Source organism: Artemia sp. Qi Xiang Cuo, chromosome 21 (genome assembly GCF_049724085.1).
Source record: "Artemia sp. Qi Xiang Cuo chromosome 21, ASM4972408v1, whole genome shotgun sequence".
Lineage (NCBI taxonomy): Eukaryota > Metazoa > Arthropoda > Branchiopoda > Anostraca > Artemiidae > Artemia > Artemia sp. Qi Xiang Cuo.
Window position 1 is genome coordinate 21,266,532 of NC_142814.1, and position 19,644 is coordinate 21,286,175.

The window sequence follows — 19,644 nt, forward strand, 5'->3', positions numbered from 1 at the left end:
AATTGCAGCTGGCTCCAGTAAATCTGCACTCCAAATATTTAGAATGTGGTACTGTATGCTCAAATTGCTCGAACACCTCCAAAAACTCAATACAAAATACAAAAACTGGGAATTCCACAAAATCCTGAGATCCTTCTCCCGAATCCTGAGAGCCATCTCCCGATTTTCTCCCGAGAATTGTCAAGATTTTGCAGATTGTTTCAATTCATAAGTGGAAACACTGAAGGGAATCCTCTTCAGGCAAGATACAAAAATAAAAATCAAGTACCAAAACGTTCGAATGTCAGCTAGCTATGTGAGAGGAACGAATTAGATCACAGTAGACAGAATATACAGTGGTATCGACAAAGGCTATACTCTCCCTTAAAAACATGTGAAACATATTTAAAACTACACACGACTCATACTTTGACTTGGCGCACGCGCGTTACCAATTTTCACATCACGAGAAACCTATGGAAATACCTGTTTTTTTTTTGTCCGACCACTAGCAACTAAACTAAGGTTGTGACGTATATTCCCAGGGTCCGTACGCGCGATATCAACTTTGTTTCATGTTTGGAAAAAGAAGACGCTACAGTCTACAGTGGAATAAGATCCATCTTTCCAACGTACTAAGTTTAAGTGATGGTTGTAAATTTCAGCTTCATAATCAAAGTTGCGAAACGGCTTTTTAAATAACCACAGCTGCCCTAAAATCTCAAAAAAAGAAAACATAGTAAAATATTTCAAAAGACTTAGTGAAATTTTAGATTGGCGGCTTCTTGCTATGTCGGAAAGCAGTTGAGTTAGGTGAATAAATCTTTCTGGAATGAATCCAGAGTCTATATACCCTAGGAAGGGATTTGAAGCGCCTCCATTCACTATGGCCCCCTCCTAAAGGCACTGACTGATCTTTGATGACCCTTTACAATCTTTGAGTAATACACATCATAAGCCTAGAATCGGGGCTGTTGAGAAGGAAAGATGTCAAGAAAAATAATTCTTATTTCATAATATACAGAATATTCGTAGTTGACACGTTTCGAATGCGATTCCATTATATTTTACCCTCCCTCTAATGTGCAAATATATAGCCTAAGTTATATTTCCCATGTATTTTTCCGTTTCTTGATTTCGTCAGCGTTATTCAATTTAATGACTACAAAGGTTGGAACAAGAGTGACGCATGACAAAATACATGGGACGATTTATATTGTTTTAAAGATTTTCACATTAATACTTAAGCATAGGAAAGAAACCTTGATGAGACATAAAATCCAAATGAAATGCTAAAAATCACGGTACTTGGGCATTATATGGGCCTTTCTAAAAAATCAAGTTTGGTTAATGAAAATAAAATAAAATAGGATGAATATATAATAGTTTATAAACAAATTTGGGCTATATATTTGCACATTACGGGGGGGGGGGTAATCATAGCATATATTAAACAGGTAACCTAACCTAACCTAGGTACCTCCCCCCCCCCTAAACCCCAAAAAACAAGAGTTTAAATATAGTTCCCAGAGTGAGAAACCCTTTGTCAAGGCAGGGTAGACCTGTTTTTCATCACGCGTCTCGGTCTATTTCGTGACTGGTTTCCATTGTCTATTTCGTGAGAGGCCCATATAGTGCCCAAGCACCAAAATCACTTTCAAAATTGAGGGTCAATGAAAAACACATTCAAAATCCAAATTAAGGTGAAATATATTTGGTAAAATTTTAAATGGGTATAAACCTGTTATCTTTGCAATTTTCTAAGCTGTAGAAATAAGGGTAAGATTCTACTTTAGCTACTTTTGGCTATTTTGGAAAGGAAATAGGTTAGGAAAGTGAAACTTCCATGGATGTTTTTACAGGCTAAAGTATGTCCCAGGAAGGTAATTTGAAGCACCTATCTTCACTCCCTCTCCCTCTAGAGGGTCCTGAAATTTGCCTACATGACAGGTCTAGACCTATTGAAAATTTGACAAAACAACATTTTACCTTAATTTTCAGTTATCAGTTTCTTTTTCTCTGGCTTTAGTTCTGGAAATGCATTTCCTGATATTTGAGTGGAATTTTAAGCCATATCAATGTTTTTTTTCAAAATTTAGGAAATGTATTTGCATATCTTTAAAGCGTTATAAATTGGGATTGAAAAAGGTTGTGAAGCTGAAAACAAATTTGTTGTAGGCTACTTCATTTAAACAGAAGATCTATTTTGCAAGGTTTCACTTTTATAACACACAGATTTTTAAAGGTCATCATAGGTCAGGACCCTCTAGAGGGAGGAGTGGAGATAGGTACTTCAAAATACCTTCCCGGGACATACTTTAGCCTGTAGACCTTTCCCTGAAAGTTTCATTTTCCTAACCTAACCCCTTTCCAAGATAGCCAAAAGTAGCTAAAGTAGAATTTTTCCGAAATGAGGAAAGTGTGGATAGTAGCTTAAAAAACCTTTTCATGTTGTATTTTAGGCCCTGGATTCTTTGCTGAAACTTTCATTCACATAACTCACTACTTCCAAGATAGCAAGAGGCTCCTAATCCAGAATTTTACAAAAGACTTTGATAGAATCAAAATAAACTATACAAAAATTACCCAATACCCCAAAATACCCAATACCCCAAAACTTACCCAATAAAAATTACGTAATTCCGAGGAGACCAGAAAAACCTATAGATCATTATCCTTTCTACTACTTGTCAAATACCCATAGGGCTACTGGTAGTTCTATTATGAAAAGCACCGAACTTTTGAGCAAAACAGACGCCGGAAATGAAGAGGGGTATTAGCAACATTTGGCTGTACTTGTAGGGGAGGGCTTATCAATATCAACACCGGTTTTTTGTATGTTTTTCGCCTATTTGATTAGGACTGATGCTAAAACATGCATTTATTGGCAGCCTACTCAAACTTTGGGCAATCCACGTGGCCAAAAAAGTAAGAAAACTATGGGGGGGGGGAAGCGCTATCTCTATATGAATTTAAAATAATTTTAGTGAAATGTTCATTTTGCGAAAAAAACACCAAGGGGTCATCCACTTTCGGCCACAAATTTTACATTTCGGACTGCTAGCCCCACCATACGTGGCAGAGTCCTCGAAACTCTTGGCACAGTTTCGCCATGCTTGGCAAGTGTCATGTAGTGTTTGTGATTTCTAAAAGTCAGAGATCCTTCGCTAAGTATTACAGTAAGAAAAGAGTAATAATGTTCGATTCCAAACTAAACGCTCTTTTGAAATATTAAACAAAAACTACTTTTTGCACAAAATAAGTTTTACAAAAAGAAAGTAAACAACTCCATTTAACCAAAAATGAACAAAATAGAATTAAATAATCTATCAAGCATACAACTAGGCTACCACAAATCAGTATCAATAAATAAATGAAACCCAAAACAAACAGAAATTAAAATAAGTCAAACTCAAAACGAGCAGAAATTAATCTGAGTAGGGTTCTAAACCCTGTGCTTTCTAAAAGCCAAAATATAATTTGTACTTTACTGAAAAAATTTCGAATGAATTTACTGAAAAAAATGTGCATTGTCAGTTTAATAGCCTACATATGCTGATTTTTATTCCTTAAAATTTTAATTAATTTTTGATTTCTTAAAGTTATAAACGTGAAAACATTTAAAAGAACCTTCTTTTTTGGGCGGGGTTGTCATCCTCAAAGACATAATTTCCAGAACTTTCAACTACGTTGAACAAAATGCCTATCTCAAAATTTTGGTTGGATGGGTTTGGAGAAATGGTGGGCGTGAGAGGGGGTTAGTTGCTTTCCAATCACTTTCGACTATTAAAAAGGGCACTAGCCTTTTCAATTTCAAATCAAATGATCCTTTTTTGAAGTTTCTACAACAACGCTTTCTATAAAAACATTATATGCCCCCAGGGCAAAACTTACAACCCTTGCCCTGAGGGCTCTGAGGGGGTTATAATCCTCCAAGACCTAATTTCCAGAACTTTTAACTACGCTGAACAATATGGCTATCTCAAAATTTTGATTGGATGTGTTTGGGGAAATGGTGGGCTTGAGGGTGGGGTTAGCAGATCCCCAATTACTTTCAAATATTAAAAAAGGCACTAGCCCTTTCAATTTCCATTCAAGTGAGCCGTTTTTGAAGTTTTTATGACAACGCTTTCTATATAAACCTTATATGCCCACAGGGCATAACTTAAAACCCCTGTCCTGAGGGCTGTGAGGTGAGTGTCCTCCTCCAAAACATAATTTCGCTCTAGAAATCATTTACACTGGAAAAGATGGCCATCTCAAAATTTTAATTGTATCTGTTGGGAAAAATGGCGGGCGTGAAAAGGGGGTTAGTTGCCGTCCAATCACTTTCGGCTATTAAAAGGGCACTAACCGCTACAACTTCTAGTCAAATGAGACCTTTTCAAAGTTTCTATGACAAATTCGATACGAAGTGCCCTTGCCAAAACCAAAAAAAAAGAATAAAATAAATAAATAATACATTGTGCCAACATTGTTCTTTACTTAGGCAGCGCTATTGCACTATCTATGATAATAGGTGCTAATATGTTCGCTGTTTCCCACTCACTCATCCTGTTGGTTTGGATAATCTTTCGTACTTATTTCCAAATCAACAGTTTATTCTTCATACCAGATAATGCCGATTTGAACCAAAAATCCGTAAACTTTTGTAATATATGCCTATTCCAGTAGTAAGAAGGGGGGTGGGGGCTGGTATGCTATTTTCACGTAGTACCTATCATATTTGGAAAGAGTATTAGTTGAAAGCAGAATCAAATTGGGTACTTATGTGTTATATAATACACACTCGAGAACTTGTGTCGCGAACATGAGGCAATACCCGGTTTTCACGGTGTTTATACCAGAGAATTGGCTTCAGCTCCGTGGGAAACTACATTATAGCTAGACCCCGGCGCCGCGCCGATAAGGGAAGGCCGGCGGCGGCAGGGTCAAAAATAGCAGCACCGGTGTGCCGCCACAGGTGAGATGTCGGTGGCGCGCCGCCGGCGCGATCTATGTTGACTGCAAACTTTAATGTTTTCATCGGTCTTTCTCAAATCCCAGCTTGAATTTACAACACATTCGGGCTTATTCATGAGTTAAAAACTTCGCAAGTCGCTGGCTGGACGCTGGTCTTCTTTGTTATTCATCAAGAGTGGTAGAAACGAAATGGCTCTGGTGTATCAGAAACCTTGCATAATAGTTGAAACAATAGATAATAGATTCGCCGTGGTATTCAATACGATCCAAGGAATCTAATTAAAAGGGAGCACAGACAAAAGCCAAATTAGGACAGTAGCCTATGAGAAATCCAAAAATACCCAAAACAATGAACAAGTCCAAATAGGGGGCCCTGGGTGTATCCAAATATTTCTACGGTTTCCCAGGGAATTTGATATCGTTCTCTTCCGTCTCCGCTTTATATGATAAAAATATCATATCGGATGTGCCCATGAGGGACATCCCTGTAAAAGTGTTTTTTTTTTGAAAAATTCACCTTTAAAACCGAGGAAATGGTGACCCTATAAGTAATCTTAATAGAAATCACACCATCAAATTCAACATGTTAGAGATCCTTATTCTGCAAATATTGGGAATTTTGTATTTTGTCCTGGAAGACAGGATAAGCATAATGATGTGTTTATTTATTTATTCAGGGATGGTTGCATTGAACCAATGGTCCTAGAAAATCGAGAGAGGAATCGTTCAAACGGAAATTAAACGTTCTAGTGGTCTCTTCATCTAGCCAAAAAGGTTGTACCTCGGAAAGTGGCGTTTTCTGCCATTTTACAGCAACAAACTATCTACATAAAGAGAGTCTTGAGTCAAATAGCTCATATTAACAAACTACAAGGAAAGAGCATCCTTGTCAATAGGAAAGAAAACTCTGAAAAAGTTTCAATTACACCATTCACAGGGTGGCCGGTGTTTACCCACCCCCGCGGAAAATACCCCCCCCCATCCAGGAAAACACCTCCCCCTCCGTGGCTGGTTGGTCTCCAATCACTATCGACTTATAAAAAAAAGGACTAGAACTCTCAATTTCTGATCTAATGAGCACCCTCCGAAGTTTCTGCAACCACGACGTGGAGTTGTGGATGAGGAAGGGGCAGTCTCCCTCTTATACAGAATAAATTCTTCTCACTTTGTGGTTTAATGTTACTCTTTACTTTCATAAGACCAGCATAGGCCAGAAGTATTCCCAGAAATCATTAGTGAGTAGATATCAATTTTACATTTTTGATGCGTTTTTTAAAGTTTCTTTTGTACTCCCCCCCTCCTCTCAAAAAATGCCCTCCCCCCAAAAAAAATCCTGGTTACGGCCCTGGGGACTATATATCAATTTCTACCTCCACCCTCCCTTTGTCACTCCCTTAGAACTAATTCTGTATTTATCTGATTCCTCAGTGAGAGCTGGGATGTTTTGGCATTAAAATGCACCCTTTGAGGTAGGCTACCTCCCACCCTCCCTATCTACAAAACAATTTAAAAACCCCATTGTAGAAGTTTAAGTGCCTTTTTAAGTTTTGCAATTTTTCCGTTGCTTACAGATAGTATTTGTTGTTGGGAAACATAAGGACATTTTTCGCGCGGGTGGGGAGAACATTTTTGGGAATAATTTCCTTTCAGCGGGGATGTTTTTTCAATGTTTTTTTCCTTTTTTGGAGGGGGGTGGGGTAAACGCCTAGAACCATTCACAGTAACAAATTTTATCTTTCCTGAGGAACAGGAAATAAACTCTCCCGTAAAAGGTATCATCTTGATGGTATAATCTATGCGATGAAGTTCGATATAAGAAAGAGACCTAAAGGTACTATCTACAAAACGAGAGAATTTCCTTTTGAAGGATTAAGCGTGCTTTATGAGGTTTGGGGGTACGAAAGTTCCCCTCATACTGAGGAAGTGATAATCCAATTTTAATATTTAAACTTATTTTCGAAAAGCAAATGCACTAAATGTATTTTTTAAAGTATTGTCGTGTATAAGTTAAATTTTGATTTAAAGAGTCAGATTTGAGGGGTGCTTCTTATTTTGATCTCTTACTAGGTTGCTAGCTACCGCTGCAACCCAGATAAGAAGTGTTTTTAAAGCTTGAATTTGATGGTGTGATTTCTATTAAGATTACTTATAGGGTAATCATTTCCTCGGTTTTAAAGGTGAATTAAAAAAAAAACACTTTTACAGGGATGTCCCTCATGGACATCTGTAGGGGGTAACGCCCCTCCAGCAAGCAAGAAGACGTTGAACATTGTATATAAATTGGAAATGACAAATATTACATTTAATGTTGGTGAAATCAAAGCTCCTGGTAGCCTTGCCCCCCCCCCAAGAAATCTTCCAGCAATGCTATGATGCAGTGTCCCTACTTTTCTACCTCTCCACCAATAGGAATGAGTACCTACTGAGTCATCTTCTCAGTAGAGGCCTCCCCAGGCCACTCGGTGCGTCCCCAGGTGGCGGATAGGGGAATGTCCAACAGATATGTTGGGTACCTCCACTAGGAGGCGCGGACCAAGGGGGGATCTAGTCTCTGGGGGTCGTCAATACAGGCGGAGGAGGAAGAAGGCCCCTTGAATGTACACTCAGCAGGGCCCACCGGTGTGTGGACATGCCCATGAGTTACAAACCTTCTCCCAGCAATGGGTTAAATTGCTTGGTGAAGCAGAACGATATTACTGGAGGATCCCCCAAAGGAGGACAGCTGCGGAAGGGTGGAAAATCCGGATTATGGACAACGGCCTCTGCAAGGTGGGGGATAGGAGTGGCTTACAGCCACCACCCATTTAGCCAAGAAACCACCTCTCTTGAAATCATGAAAAAGGGCTCAATATCTCGTCCGCCAGGCAGACCACGAAAACGATGGATGGAGAACTTCCACTTTGACAACGTCAAGATAGCCCAGTTATTACGTATCGCACCAGACAGAGCCCTTATACCTTATACAATACCTTGTACCGAGCCCTTATCCATGAGCTAGAAAGAGGAGTGGCCCCAAAACATCCCATGAGGATGGCCGGGACCTAAAGATAAGGAAGGACCAATAGGAATGTGAATGTAATCTTTATGTTACATAAAAAAAATGCAGTAAAAGGAGGGATGCTATCCCCAACAGCAGCAACATTGAAGGAGCAGATGAAGAACTAGCTGTCTTGGCTTTTTCCCTAATTCACCCTGGCTCTCGACTTTTTCATCACAGTCCACCAAGTTGATATTAAAAAATCAACTTGGTGGACTGTGATGGAAAAGTTGAGACCCAGGGCAAATTGGAGAAAAAGCTAAGACAGATTGTATGAGTTAGAGGCAAAGCTGGCATAAGCCTTTTTTAGAATTGTATAAAAATGATGTCATTTCACTTGTTGACAGATAGTCTATCATCCGTCCATCCTAGGACAGAACTAAGGTAGATAGACATGGTAGATAAGATAAGGGCAATTATATAGCAGATAGATAATAATGCAGATAGATAAGGGTAATTAAAATAATCTATGAGCCATTTGAAGGCAACTAGAGACCCCAAATAAAAGGTTCTAAAAAACAAACTGGTTAGCAAGAAAAAATGGCATTCTGTAGCTGATTCAGGAATGGTAATTATTTTTTCTTTAGTCTTAGTAGTAAAATGTTATTTTCAAAAACAAATTTGCAGAAACTGTGAAAAAGAGCTAGAAGCCCCTCAAAAAAGTTGTCAGTTCTGCTGTGATGTCTTTTAGAGGAATTTCCAGGTTCTTTTAACAATTTCTGCAAATTTGTTTTCAACATAACATTTTACTGGCCTATTAAACCAAGGAAAATAATAATTACTGTTCCTAAATCAGCTGTATATGCCAATTTTTTTCACTTTTAAAAACATGTTTTTAAACTTCTGGCAACTATGGACTGTTTTACCTTTTGAGGCCCCATTAAGGGCTCAAAATGGAATTTCCTCCAGTAATGATCTTTGAACTATGATACAGCATAAGGAAAGGCATCAAGTGATGTACTTACAGTCATCCTAGCTAAACAGGGTTGCCACCCCTAGTGATTTATCACTATTTATAGTGATTTTTTTATGTTGCCTAGTGATTTTCTTCTAGCTAGTGGTTTATAGTGATTTTCCAAAATATAGCGCATAGATGCATGATTCAATCGAGTAAATCATACAAGAAGCTAATTAATAAAAAAAACACAAAATAGTGATTTACTACAGTTCCTAATATGTTCCAGATTAGCGTTTATGCAAATATACTTTCTTTGAAACTTCCGATTTCCCACCATACGTTCATATCAGATATAGACCTCAGGGCGTTTATCATCAAGATAATAGGCAAACCTAGTTAGTCGCAAAATTGCAAAAATGCTCTATAGTTCCTATTTCACCAACATTTGCTCAGGTCTATTTTTTGTCTTCATATCTATAGTTTTTTCTCTATAATCTAAATTAGATTATCTTCTGTTAAAACCTTTGAAAGTGGAGTGAATGGTGGATATGAATACACCCTATACATCTGCAAATAGAACAGAAATGGAAGTATTGAAAAATAAGAAGGTTGGTGTAGATTAAATATAATTTTCTAAGTGAAAAAAGAAATAGTTGAAAAAGAAAATAGGACTTAGTGCTTTTTAGAACAGGATTAGTAATATAAATAGATAGATTAAATCGATTGCACTTTGATGATTGAAGTCGGTTGGGAGTAAGGGGGAGGTATCTAATCTGGGAATTGTTTAATGGTTGTAATCTTTACTTCTAATATCTAATCAAAACTTCAATAAAACTTCAGATTCTCTTATTTGTAATTGAAACACCTAATAAATGCAGCTTCATATTGTCCTATTGTTTAAGTTTTTGGATGTATGTACTAACAAACTTTAAGAATGGAGTGACAATAGTAACCAAAACTCTAGAAATGGAATTTTGATATCAATTGCTGTATCATTGGCTTAATATGTTGATTCCAAATATATAAAATTGATTTCGCTTAGTTTAGCCCATAAAAAGTTAAGAAACTGCAAAAATTTGCCTGAAAGAGGGAGGCAGCACCCACGTATTCGTATTCATTTAAAAGTCAAAGAATTTTAAATAAAATCAAACCATTAGATTTGGTGAATCAGAGAACCCTAATGTAGAGGTTTCAAGTCCCTATCTGCAGAACTGTTGAATTTTGTAGGCTATTATTTGCCTGAAGAAAAAACAAAACGTCAACCTAAAGGTGTTTTTCCACATCTAGGGGGTAGTTTTACCCCCTCCCTGTAGGTGCGCCTGTATAGAACATGGTAAAGAAACAAAAAAATTATTAATTACAATGATAAAGAGTATCATAATTCTAGTGATTTCTAATCAATAATGTGGTGATTTATGTGCTAATTTAGTGATCTTTTCAAGAATCTAGTGATTGTTTTTTCACTGGGTGGCAACCCTGTAGCTAAATTATGATGTAAATAGCAAATATACCCAAATTATATATTTCTGATGCATTTTACCATGCACCACTCTTGTTTCAACCCATAAATTGAATCAATTCTGACAAAATCAAGAAACAGAAACATAAGTGAAATATATAATGTGGGCTATATATTTGTACACTAGGGGTTAGGGGTAAAGTATAGGCTAATGAAATTGCAGTCAAAATGTGTTAACTGCAATTATTCTAAAAAGTTTCCTTCTGAGCAGCTCTAATTCTAGGCTCTTACCAGTAAAATTCTACTTTAACTACTTTTGGCTATCTTGGAAAGGGGTTAGGTTAGGAAAACAAACATTCAGGGATGGGTCTATAGGCTCAAGTATGTCCTGGGAAGGCACTTTGAAGTACCCACCTCCACTCCTTCTCCCTCTAGAGGGTCCTAAAACTTGCCTACATGACAGGTCTATACCAATTGAAATTTTGACAAAACAACATTTCACCTTAATTTTCAGTTTCTTTTCTCTGGCTTTAGTTCTGAAAATGCAATTCCTGTTATTTGAGTAAAATTTTAAGCCATATGAATGGTTTTTTTTCAAAATTTAGGACATGTATTGGTAAATTTCTAGTGGGCTATATAATTTAGCTACAATGAAAGTGAAAACATCATTTGATACCTATTTTTATGCTCTTTCATAATTCAAGAATTGCTTCTGGGACTAGTTGGATCTTCAGCCCTTAAAAGGGCCTCAAAGGTATTTCAGTTTTGTAACCACACAAAGAAGTTATCAACACTGGTTAAGCTATTGAAAAGTGGTTAAAAACATATCACTAGCTAATAAATAAGTTATTCAAGAGCAATATATTCCAAAAATACTTATTTATAACAATTCAACCTCATTTATTAGGCAACTCAAATATAAACCATTTTCCTACAGTTGGCTTCTGCAGTGGGCCATACAAATTCAGCTAGGATGAAAGTGAAAACATCATTTGATGCTTTTTTATGCTCTTTCATTATTCATATAAAATACCTTTGGGGCCCCTTTAAGGGATTAAGATGCAATTAGCCCAAGAAGCTATTATTGAATTATGAAAGAGCATAAAAAAAGGCATCAAATGACATTCCCACTTTCATCTTAGCTAAATTATATAGTCCACTAGAAATTTTCCAATGTATTTGCACATCTTTAAAACCTTATAAATTGTTGTGAAGCTGAAAACAATTTTGCTGTACTTTATTTAAGCAGAAGATCTATTTTGCAAGGTTTCATTTTTATAACACAAAGATTTTTAAAGATTGTCAAATGTCAGGACCCTCTAGAGGGAGAAGGAGTGGAGATAGTTACTTTAGTAAAATTCTACTTTAGCTACTTTTGGCTATTTTTGAAAGGGGTAAGGTTAGGAAAATGAAACTTTCAGGGATGGGTCTACAGGCTAAAGTATGTCCTGGGAAGGTATTTTGAAGTATCTACCTCAACCCCTTCTCCCTCTAGAAGGTCCTGAAATTTGCCTATATTATAGGTCTAGGCCTATCCCATTTGAAATTTTGACAAAACAACATTTTATTTTAATTTTCAGTTATCAGTTTCTTTTTCTCTGGCTTTAGTTCTGAAAATGTAATTCCTGTTATTTGCATGGGATTTTAAGCCATATCAATGTGTTTTTTTTAATTTAGGAAATGCATTTGCATAGCCTATCTTTAAAACCTTATAAATTGGGATTGAGCAAAGTTGCAATCCTGATACAATTTTGTTATACTTCACTTGTGCAGAAGATCAATCAAGATTTGCAAGGCTTGACTTTTATAACACACAGATTTTTAAAGGTCATCAGGTAAATTTTTGGCAGTTAATACTATTGACTTACAAATAAAGTAAACATACTACTTGATGCCTTTTTTTATGCTCTTCCAAAATAAAACAATCATTTTTGTCAGAAATAAATTTTACCCCCAGCCCTATATATACCAGTGGGCAGCATTTACCCCCCCCCCCCCGGAAAATACCCCCCAGTAAATACCTTCCCATGGAAAATAAGGCTTTCCAAATCTGAAAATTTTATTTGAGGTTTATTTTTTTTTATTTCTGTAGTGGGAAGGAATTTTGGTACTTGTGTATTATGTGCCACTCACTCAAGTTTATGCTGTGTAAAACTCAAGAACAAACCCATGTCTTTGTTAGTTTTTTCATCTTAGCATGAGACAAGACAAAGACAACTGACAGAATAGATGGGAAATATATAATTTGGGCTACATATTTGCACATAAGGGGAAGGGGGTGGAGGTAAAGTATTTGGACAGTTTGAAGTCAGAAAACAGTTTCTTCTAGGTATGGCCACTAAAAAATTACAGAAGAATAGCAAGGTATCTGGAAATTGTGTTAACTAATAAAAAAAAAATTCTAGTATATAGTAAATGTAGTGTTTTATGTAAGTTTTTTATGATGATTGCTAACCAAAGTTTTTGTTATTTTTGCCAATATTTTATGCTATTTTAATATTTTCACGGCCATATATTTGGCTTTAAAATAAACTTCTCTATCTGTCTATTTAATATGCATGAGATTTGTACCAAGCACATTGTGCATGTAGACCCGCTCAACTTTACCCCTACCCCCCCCCCCCCAATTTGCAAAGAGAAAGCCCCAATTTATTTATAAAGTAACAAAAAAAATGGTGTGTTCTCGAATTTTACACAGCATAAACTTTAGTGATTGGTGCATAATAAAAAAGTACCAAAACTCGTTCCCCCTACAGAAATAAAAAAATAATACTCAAATAAAATTCTCCAATTTGGAAAGCCTTAATTTCTATGGGGGGTATTTTCCAGGGGTTAAATGCCTAGTACCATATATACCAATTCAGGGTATATATTTGTACATTAGAGGGGTGGGGGTTAAGTTTATTTCTGATGCAAATGAGAGGTAAGTTTAAACTTTACCCCCCCACCCTTTATGTGCAAGTATATTCCCTGAATTGGTATATAAAGGGGTGGGGGTAAAATTCATTTCAGGCAAAAATGATTAGGCTATTATATTCATAAAGAGCATAAGAAAAGGCATTGAGTGGTGTAGTATGTTCACTTTATCTGTAAGTCAATAATATGAACTGCCAATAATTTACCAGTCATCAAAGGTCAGGGCCCTCTAGCGGGAGGAGTGTAGGTAGGTAGGCTACTTCAAAATACCTTCCCAGGACATAGTAGACCCATCCATGAAAGTTTCATTTTCCTAACCAAACCCCTTTAGGTAAATTTTTACCAAATCATATTATTGACTTACAAATAAAGTGAATATACCACTTGATGCCTTTTTGTATGCTCTTTACAAATATAATAATCATTTTTGTCAGAAATGAATTTTAGCCCCCTTCCCCATATATACCAATTCAGGGTATATATTTGCACATTAGGGGGGTTGGGGAAAAGTTTAATCTTACCTCTCATTCACATCAATCAATCAATCAATTTATTAATGCGAAAAACCAAGCAATTACAAACGTAAAGTTTATACACGCCCAAGAAGCTCAGATTGTAAAGGGCCAAAAAAACAAAATAAGACACTATTATAAAGCACATAAAAAAAACAGAAAAAAAAAACTGGGTCTACAGTTTTTACCCCCACCCCCTAATGTGCAAATATATACCCTGAATTGGTAAAAATAGGGGTGGGGGTAAGATTCATTTCCAACAAAAATCATTATTATATTTGGAAAGAGCATAACAAAAGGCATCAAGTGGTATGTTTACTTTATTTGTAAGTCAATAATATGATTTGGTAAAAATTTACCCCCCTTTACAAGATAGTCAAAAGTAGCTAAAGTAGAATAGGGTAGAAAACCAGTATCCAATTGAGCAAAATTATGTAAAATTAAAACCCTTACATCTTGTTGCCAAAGATGAATTTGGAAGGATTGGGTATATTAAATGAATAGCTAAAAGTCTAAGCTATGCATCAATATGGTTATTTATTATTAGTTATTTATTAATACTGACAGTGGTAAGCTATACAAAAAGCTTGTCGCACTAAGGAATAACATAATAAGGCAACGATAGATCTTACTTTACAAAAAATACACACAACAGAAATTCCCTATAAATATACATGAAAACACATTTAAAATGGATCTTGAAAGGACCGACTGTGAAAATTCGTAGAATTAACAGAACGGTATAACATAATAAGGCAACGATAGATCTTACTTTACAAAAAAATACACACAACAGAAATTCCCTATAAATATACATGAAACACATTTAAAATGGATCTTGAAAGGACCAACTGTGAAAATTCATAGAAGCTAGTTTTGTTTTGAAAGTGTGGATTGTGGAGTATCAATGGTCTCTGACAGAAGTGCATTCCAAGGCTTGCACACACGGCTGGACAGTGAGTTCTGATCTAATCTTGTACGTGGCCATGGTGGGTGGATTATGTGCTGGTGTTGACAGGTGGTGTTGCATCCTGAGAAGGCAAAGAAGTGAGATGGGGTGATATTGTCAATGTTCTTAACAATTCTGAATGTATTTATTAGGTCACCTCTATCACGCCTGAACTGAAGACTGGGTAACTGTAGTCTCTGCATTCTCTACTGGTATGGCAAATGTCTCAGATAAGGTACAAGTTTAGTTGCCCTATGTTGAACTTTTTCAATCCTTGCTTGGTATCTCTTGTTAAGGGGAAACCATACTGACAAGCAATACTCAAGTATTGGGCGGACAGTTGAAACATAAAGTGATGTGAGTGAACGGAGGTTAAATCTGGAGAATGTGCACTTTAAGTGCAACAGTTGGTAGTTTGCCTAATGGGTAATCTCCGACACATGTTTATCAAACTTCAGGCATGAATCGAAGCAAACCCCAAGATCTCTAATATACTCAATGCTTGGAATTTGTTTTCCATCAAGGAGGTAAGGGTAATGTTGAGAAGGTCTATGAAGATAATGAACAGTACTGCACTTAGTCTTGTTAATGAACATACAGTTTGCTATGCACCACTGACGCAAAGCATCCAAGTCACTTTGGAGCAGTGAAATCTCTTGTTCATTCAGTACTTATCTGTACAGCTTCACATCATCCACAAACATTTTTACAGTTGAGTTATTAACAACAAACGGTAGATTGTTAATAAAAATGCAGAAAAGTACAGGCCCTAGGCAACTGCCCTGTGGAACTCCACTGATCACAGGTGTGGAATCTGATAGGGCTTCTCCTACAACAACCTGTTGGGTTCTGTGTGTTAGATAATCTGTTATCGATGCAGCAGTCCGAGAGCCAATCCTGTATTGTTGACACTTCTTAATCAGAAGTGAGATAGAAATTTTGTTGAATGCCTTAGAAAAGTCAACATAAATGCAATAAAACAAAACCCCCCTTTCCACCATTGAGTGAAAGTCACTGATGACTTCCAGAAGCTGTGTATTACAAGAGCACTGCTTACAAAACCCATGTTGGGCTGGATGCCATATATTATTTTCTTCAAAGTATGACTGTATTCTACAGACCAGGATTTTTTCCATAGTTTCGGAAAAAAATGGACGTATTCAAAATCAGTCTGTAGTTGTGAAATTGGGATTTGGAACCATTCTTATAAAGTGGCGTAATGACCACCTTTTTCCAGGCTGAGGGACAGACTCCAGACAAAAGACACAGATTAAAAAGGTACGTGGCTCTGCCAGAACTGGCACAAGTTCACACAGCATCTTGTTAGAAAAGCCGTCAATGTCAGGCGCCTTTCCTGTATCTAGTTTCTGAAGTGTCTCATAAACCTGCTGAAAGGTAAAATCCAAGTCATTGAATTCTTTTATTAAATTTGGAGGAGCAAATTGAGGGTCTGTTACTACCTGTGTTTGTGTGAAAACTGAAGCAAATAGTTTGTTGAATTGTTGTGATTTTAAATGATTACCGTCTATGTGTGCAAGAGTGTCAGGGTCTACAAATGAAATGCATGATGGAGACTGTGTGTTTTGGTTCCTTATGACCAAAACACACAGTCTCTGTACTGAATAATCTATTCAGATTATTTAAGATCAACTACTTGAAACTATTAGTTTATTGACTTACCTGCAGGGACCTCTTTTTGGAAATACAATTAATCTATTTTGATGTATATATCCTTTGAGTGTCTCAGTTTTATTCATATATTAACAGAAAGCTGATTTTCTTCTGATTCTAGAAATGTAACTTTTATTGCTTGATGTTTATTCTATAAATCACAAACATTTAAATATAATTTTTTCTTTTCCATTTCTTTTCAAAACAAGAGACCTCATTTTCAATTTATGCTCACAAATTATTGGTGAAAATTTGACCAAGAAGGCAGGGTTCTTGTTATGGCCCTCACATTGCTTCATGTTGCAGTAAAAAGAGGTGTTCCGAAAACCCATTGCTATTTTTCTGGAATGCCAAAGAAAAGTGGTCTTTCCCAAAAAGAGGTCTTTTACCCTATTACTGGTAGGGTAAGACACCCAGTAGTTGGCCACCTGCCTATTCTCAGACAGAATGTAACTAACAGGGAACCTAGCTCTAGGCTAATGTGCTTAGAAAGTTTTTATACAAAGACAAAGGTGGTTTCCCTGGTCACTTAGATATCCATATGGATATCTAATAGGGGCTAGTATCCATAGTAGTTTATAAAAACTTCCTTTATAGTATTATAGTAGTGTATAAAAACTTTCTAAGCACATTAGCCTAGAGCTAGGTTCCCTGTTAGTTACATTCTGTCCGAGAATAGGCAGGTGGCCGACTAGGCTACTGGGTGTCTTACCCTACTTTAAAATACTTTCCTGGGACATGCTTTAGCCTGTAGAACCATCCCTGAAAGTTTGATTTTCCTGACCTTACCCCTTTCCAAGATAGCCAAAAGTAGCTAAGGTAGAATTTGCCCCTTTACCTTTTGTTTAGCCTACTATCTATTTTTTGTGTTGCAAAAATCCTAGGCTATATGCCATAAGGTAATAGCCTAAGCCAATGAAGGTCTACAATAATTACAAATAAAAATTATCGGACACAAACTTACTAATCAGTTAGTTTTTCATCAAATAATCTTTGGCCAGTTATTCCCGTTAAATAAATTTCAAATAAATTTGATTTGTAAATATTGCTTAATTTCGAATGCCAACTTAGGGAAAAAGATTAATTTGTGAAAAACAAGCGGCAGCCAAAACTATTCTGCCAATTTTAACAGGACTGCTGTGGCCATGAAAGATCCAAGTAATGAAATTATAAGGATTTTAGAAAAAAATACCAAATTTTATCACTGAAATTTTCTATCTTAAGGGCTGGGCACACGTAGCTGGTCTTGGGAACTGATTTCCAAATCAGCGGCGATTTTAAAAGAAATCGGCATCGATTTGAGCTTGAAAATTTTTCTAGTTTTCGGGGCCGATTTACAAAATCAGCGCCGATTTTCATCATGATCATCACAAAAGAAATAGGGATACAAATAAATAGCCAGCCAGAGATTTCTGTGGTGAAAAACCCCGCTATTGAGCTGAGAAAAAAACTGAGAACAAAGCTGAGATTAATCATGCAACTATTAATAAAATTCAGTTGACTATTTGTGTACATGATGTTTTGTTTTGAAAATCCCACGCAAAAATTTTTTATTTCAATGAATTTTCCTTTCCGCTATCGTTTATCCACTGATGCTGAAATCGGTTCCCAAAATCAGCTATGTGTGCCCAGCCCTTTAAAGTGTATAAAGTGAAATTTCATCTTCTTTCATTTGAGCTTTGGTTAAAAGGAAAGCAATTTTTATTTTTGTTCATTAATCATGTCATGCAAATATTTTTAGTAAATTAAGGATCTACAAGCAGAGATACAATACAATACTTTACAATCTATCATTCGTTTCGGGCTTTTTTCTTCACCAATTCCGTGGTTCAACTTAGGCATGTATAAAAGGAGACTTTGAGGGTGAGCGTGAGCCTTGCTAACCGCAGGATAGTGCATCAAATCGAGTGTAGCTTTTATTTTAACAATAGCTTAGATTGTTACTTTCCAAAGTCAGGCCGAATTGTTTTAGTGGTAGTGTGGATGATTTTAATTGGCTTTGGCTCGATATCGTTTAGCCGAAAAAATTTTGTGGCGTATAGAATATTTTATGGTACCTGTTTTTTGTACTTTCTAATTCTTACTTTCTTTTATGGGAAGTAATTTCCAGTCAAAAGAGCAAAACAGTGTTCATTGAAAAATATTCGACAAGTAACCTCAAGGGTGCTCGCAAAACTTTGATGACATTTCAGGGGAGAATACTCATGAAGGGAGCTCATTGACCACACTTAATACCAGCATAAAATTTTTAGGCGTCATATTCGTACAGAGCAGCTGAATACTCTTTCTGCTACGACACTAATAACTGACATGGACACTATATTTCGTACCAAAGTAGCTATTCGTGTCTTTTTGAACGAACACTTTTTCGAAAAAGCTATAGAGGGATTAACAGTTCTTATAGACACAGGACCCTTGGTTATTTTTGTATATTCTGCTAGACTTTGGCAGAGATAAACAGTATGTTGCCTGATAATGTCAGCAATTTTATTTTAATCACTGTCACCAGAATCTTGAAACATTATTAGCTTGAGAGATTTGCTTTTTTTTAACAGTTGATATCATAGGTACAATTAGAGCTTCTACTCCTAGAAAAAGAATCAGCACGTGAGCATCCAGCTTGTGGTTCACAAACCGACTTGATAATTTATTTTCCTGGTCATCCAGGGGATCCATCTTGCTCAAACCAAAAAACCCTTGAAACACAAGTGTTAAGGGTTCTCGCCAGTACTGGATGGTAAAACAATAAAGCACAGGGCTGCTGATGCCTACACTCCACTCCTCCAATAAAAAAAGCTAAATAAATTTGAAAATTGTAGTGTTATGTGCTTGTAACCTGCCGAATCGCTGGAAACTCTTATTGGAAGTCTTTCTTGGACGTCTATTATCACTCGCCACACTAGAACATCACACTTAGTGCTAGGCATGGGGGAATGTTCCTTCAGGTATAACAAAACCTGACACGAACACTCAGAATGTTGTCTAACATTTGGAGCATGGAGACTTAGGATATATATTAGGCCTTGTGGGTTACAGAAGTTCGAATGTGAAGATTGATGTCAGTTTCTGACACAAACATCCTCATCATTTTAAATAAGAAGGTTCTTCGTGACAATGATTTACCGATAACCCTCAGACAGTCATCAATTTCTAATACCTCAAATAATTCAAAGCCCTTAGCTGCAGCTGTGACCATTTGGTTGTCTTGAGAAAACCGGCATTCAAACTGATTCTTTATTTGATTCTTCCAAAGTTAATACA

At 36.5% G+C, this 19,644-nt stretch overlaps 1 protein-coding gene across 2 annotated transcripts in view; it reads right to left on the reverse strand.

The window, feature by feature from the left end:
• The window catches only part of LOC148939336 (uncharacterized), a 142,042-nt gene extending 124,628 nt beyond the window's left edge, over positions 1 to 17,414 (reverse strand). The window contains exon 1 of one of the 2 annotated variants that reach the window (XM_089106990.1): positions 17,348 to 17,414. The gene's annotated coding sequence lies outside the window, so the exon portion shown is untranslated. Of the gene's footprint in view, positions 1 to 2,601; positions 2,622 to 17,347 lie in introns of those variants that run through there. The other variant, XM_089106992.1, reaches the window with a different exon arrangement.
• Between the last annotated feature and the right edge of the window lie 2,230 nt (positions 17,415 to 19,644).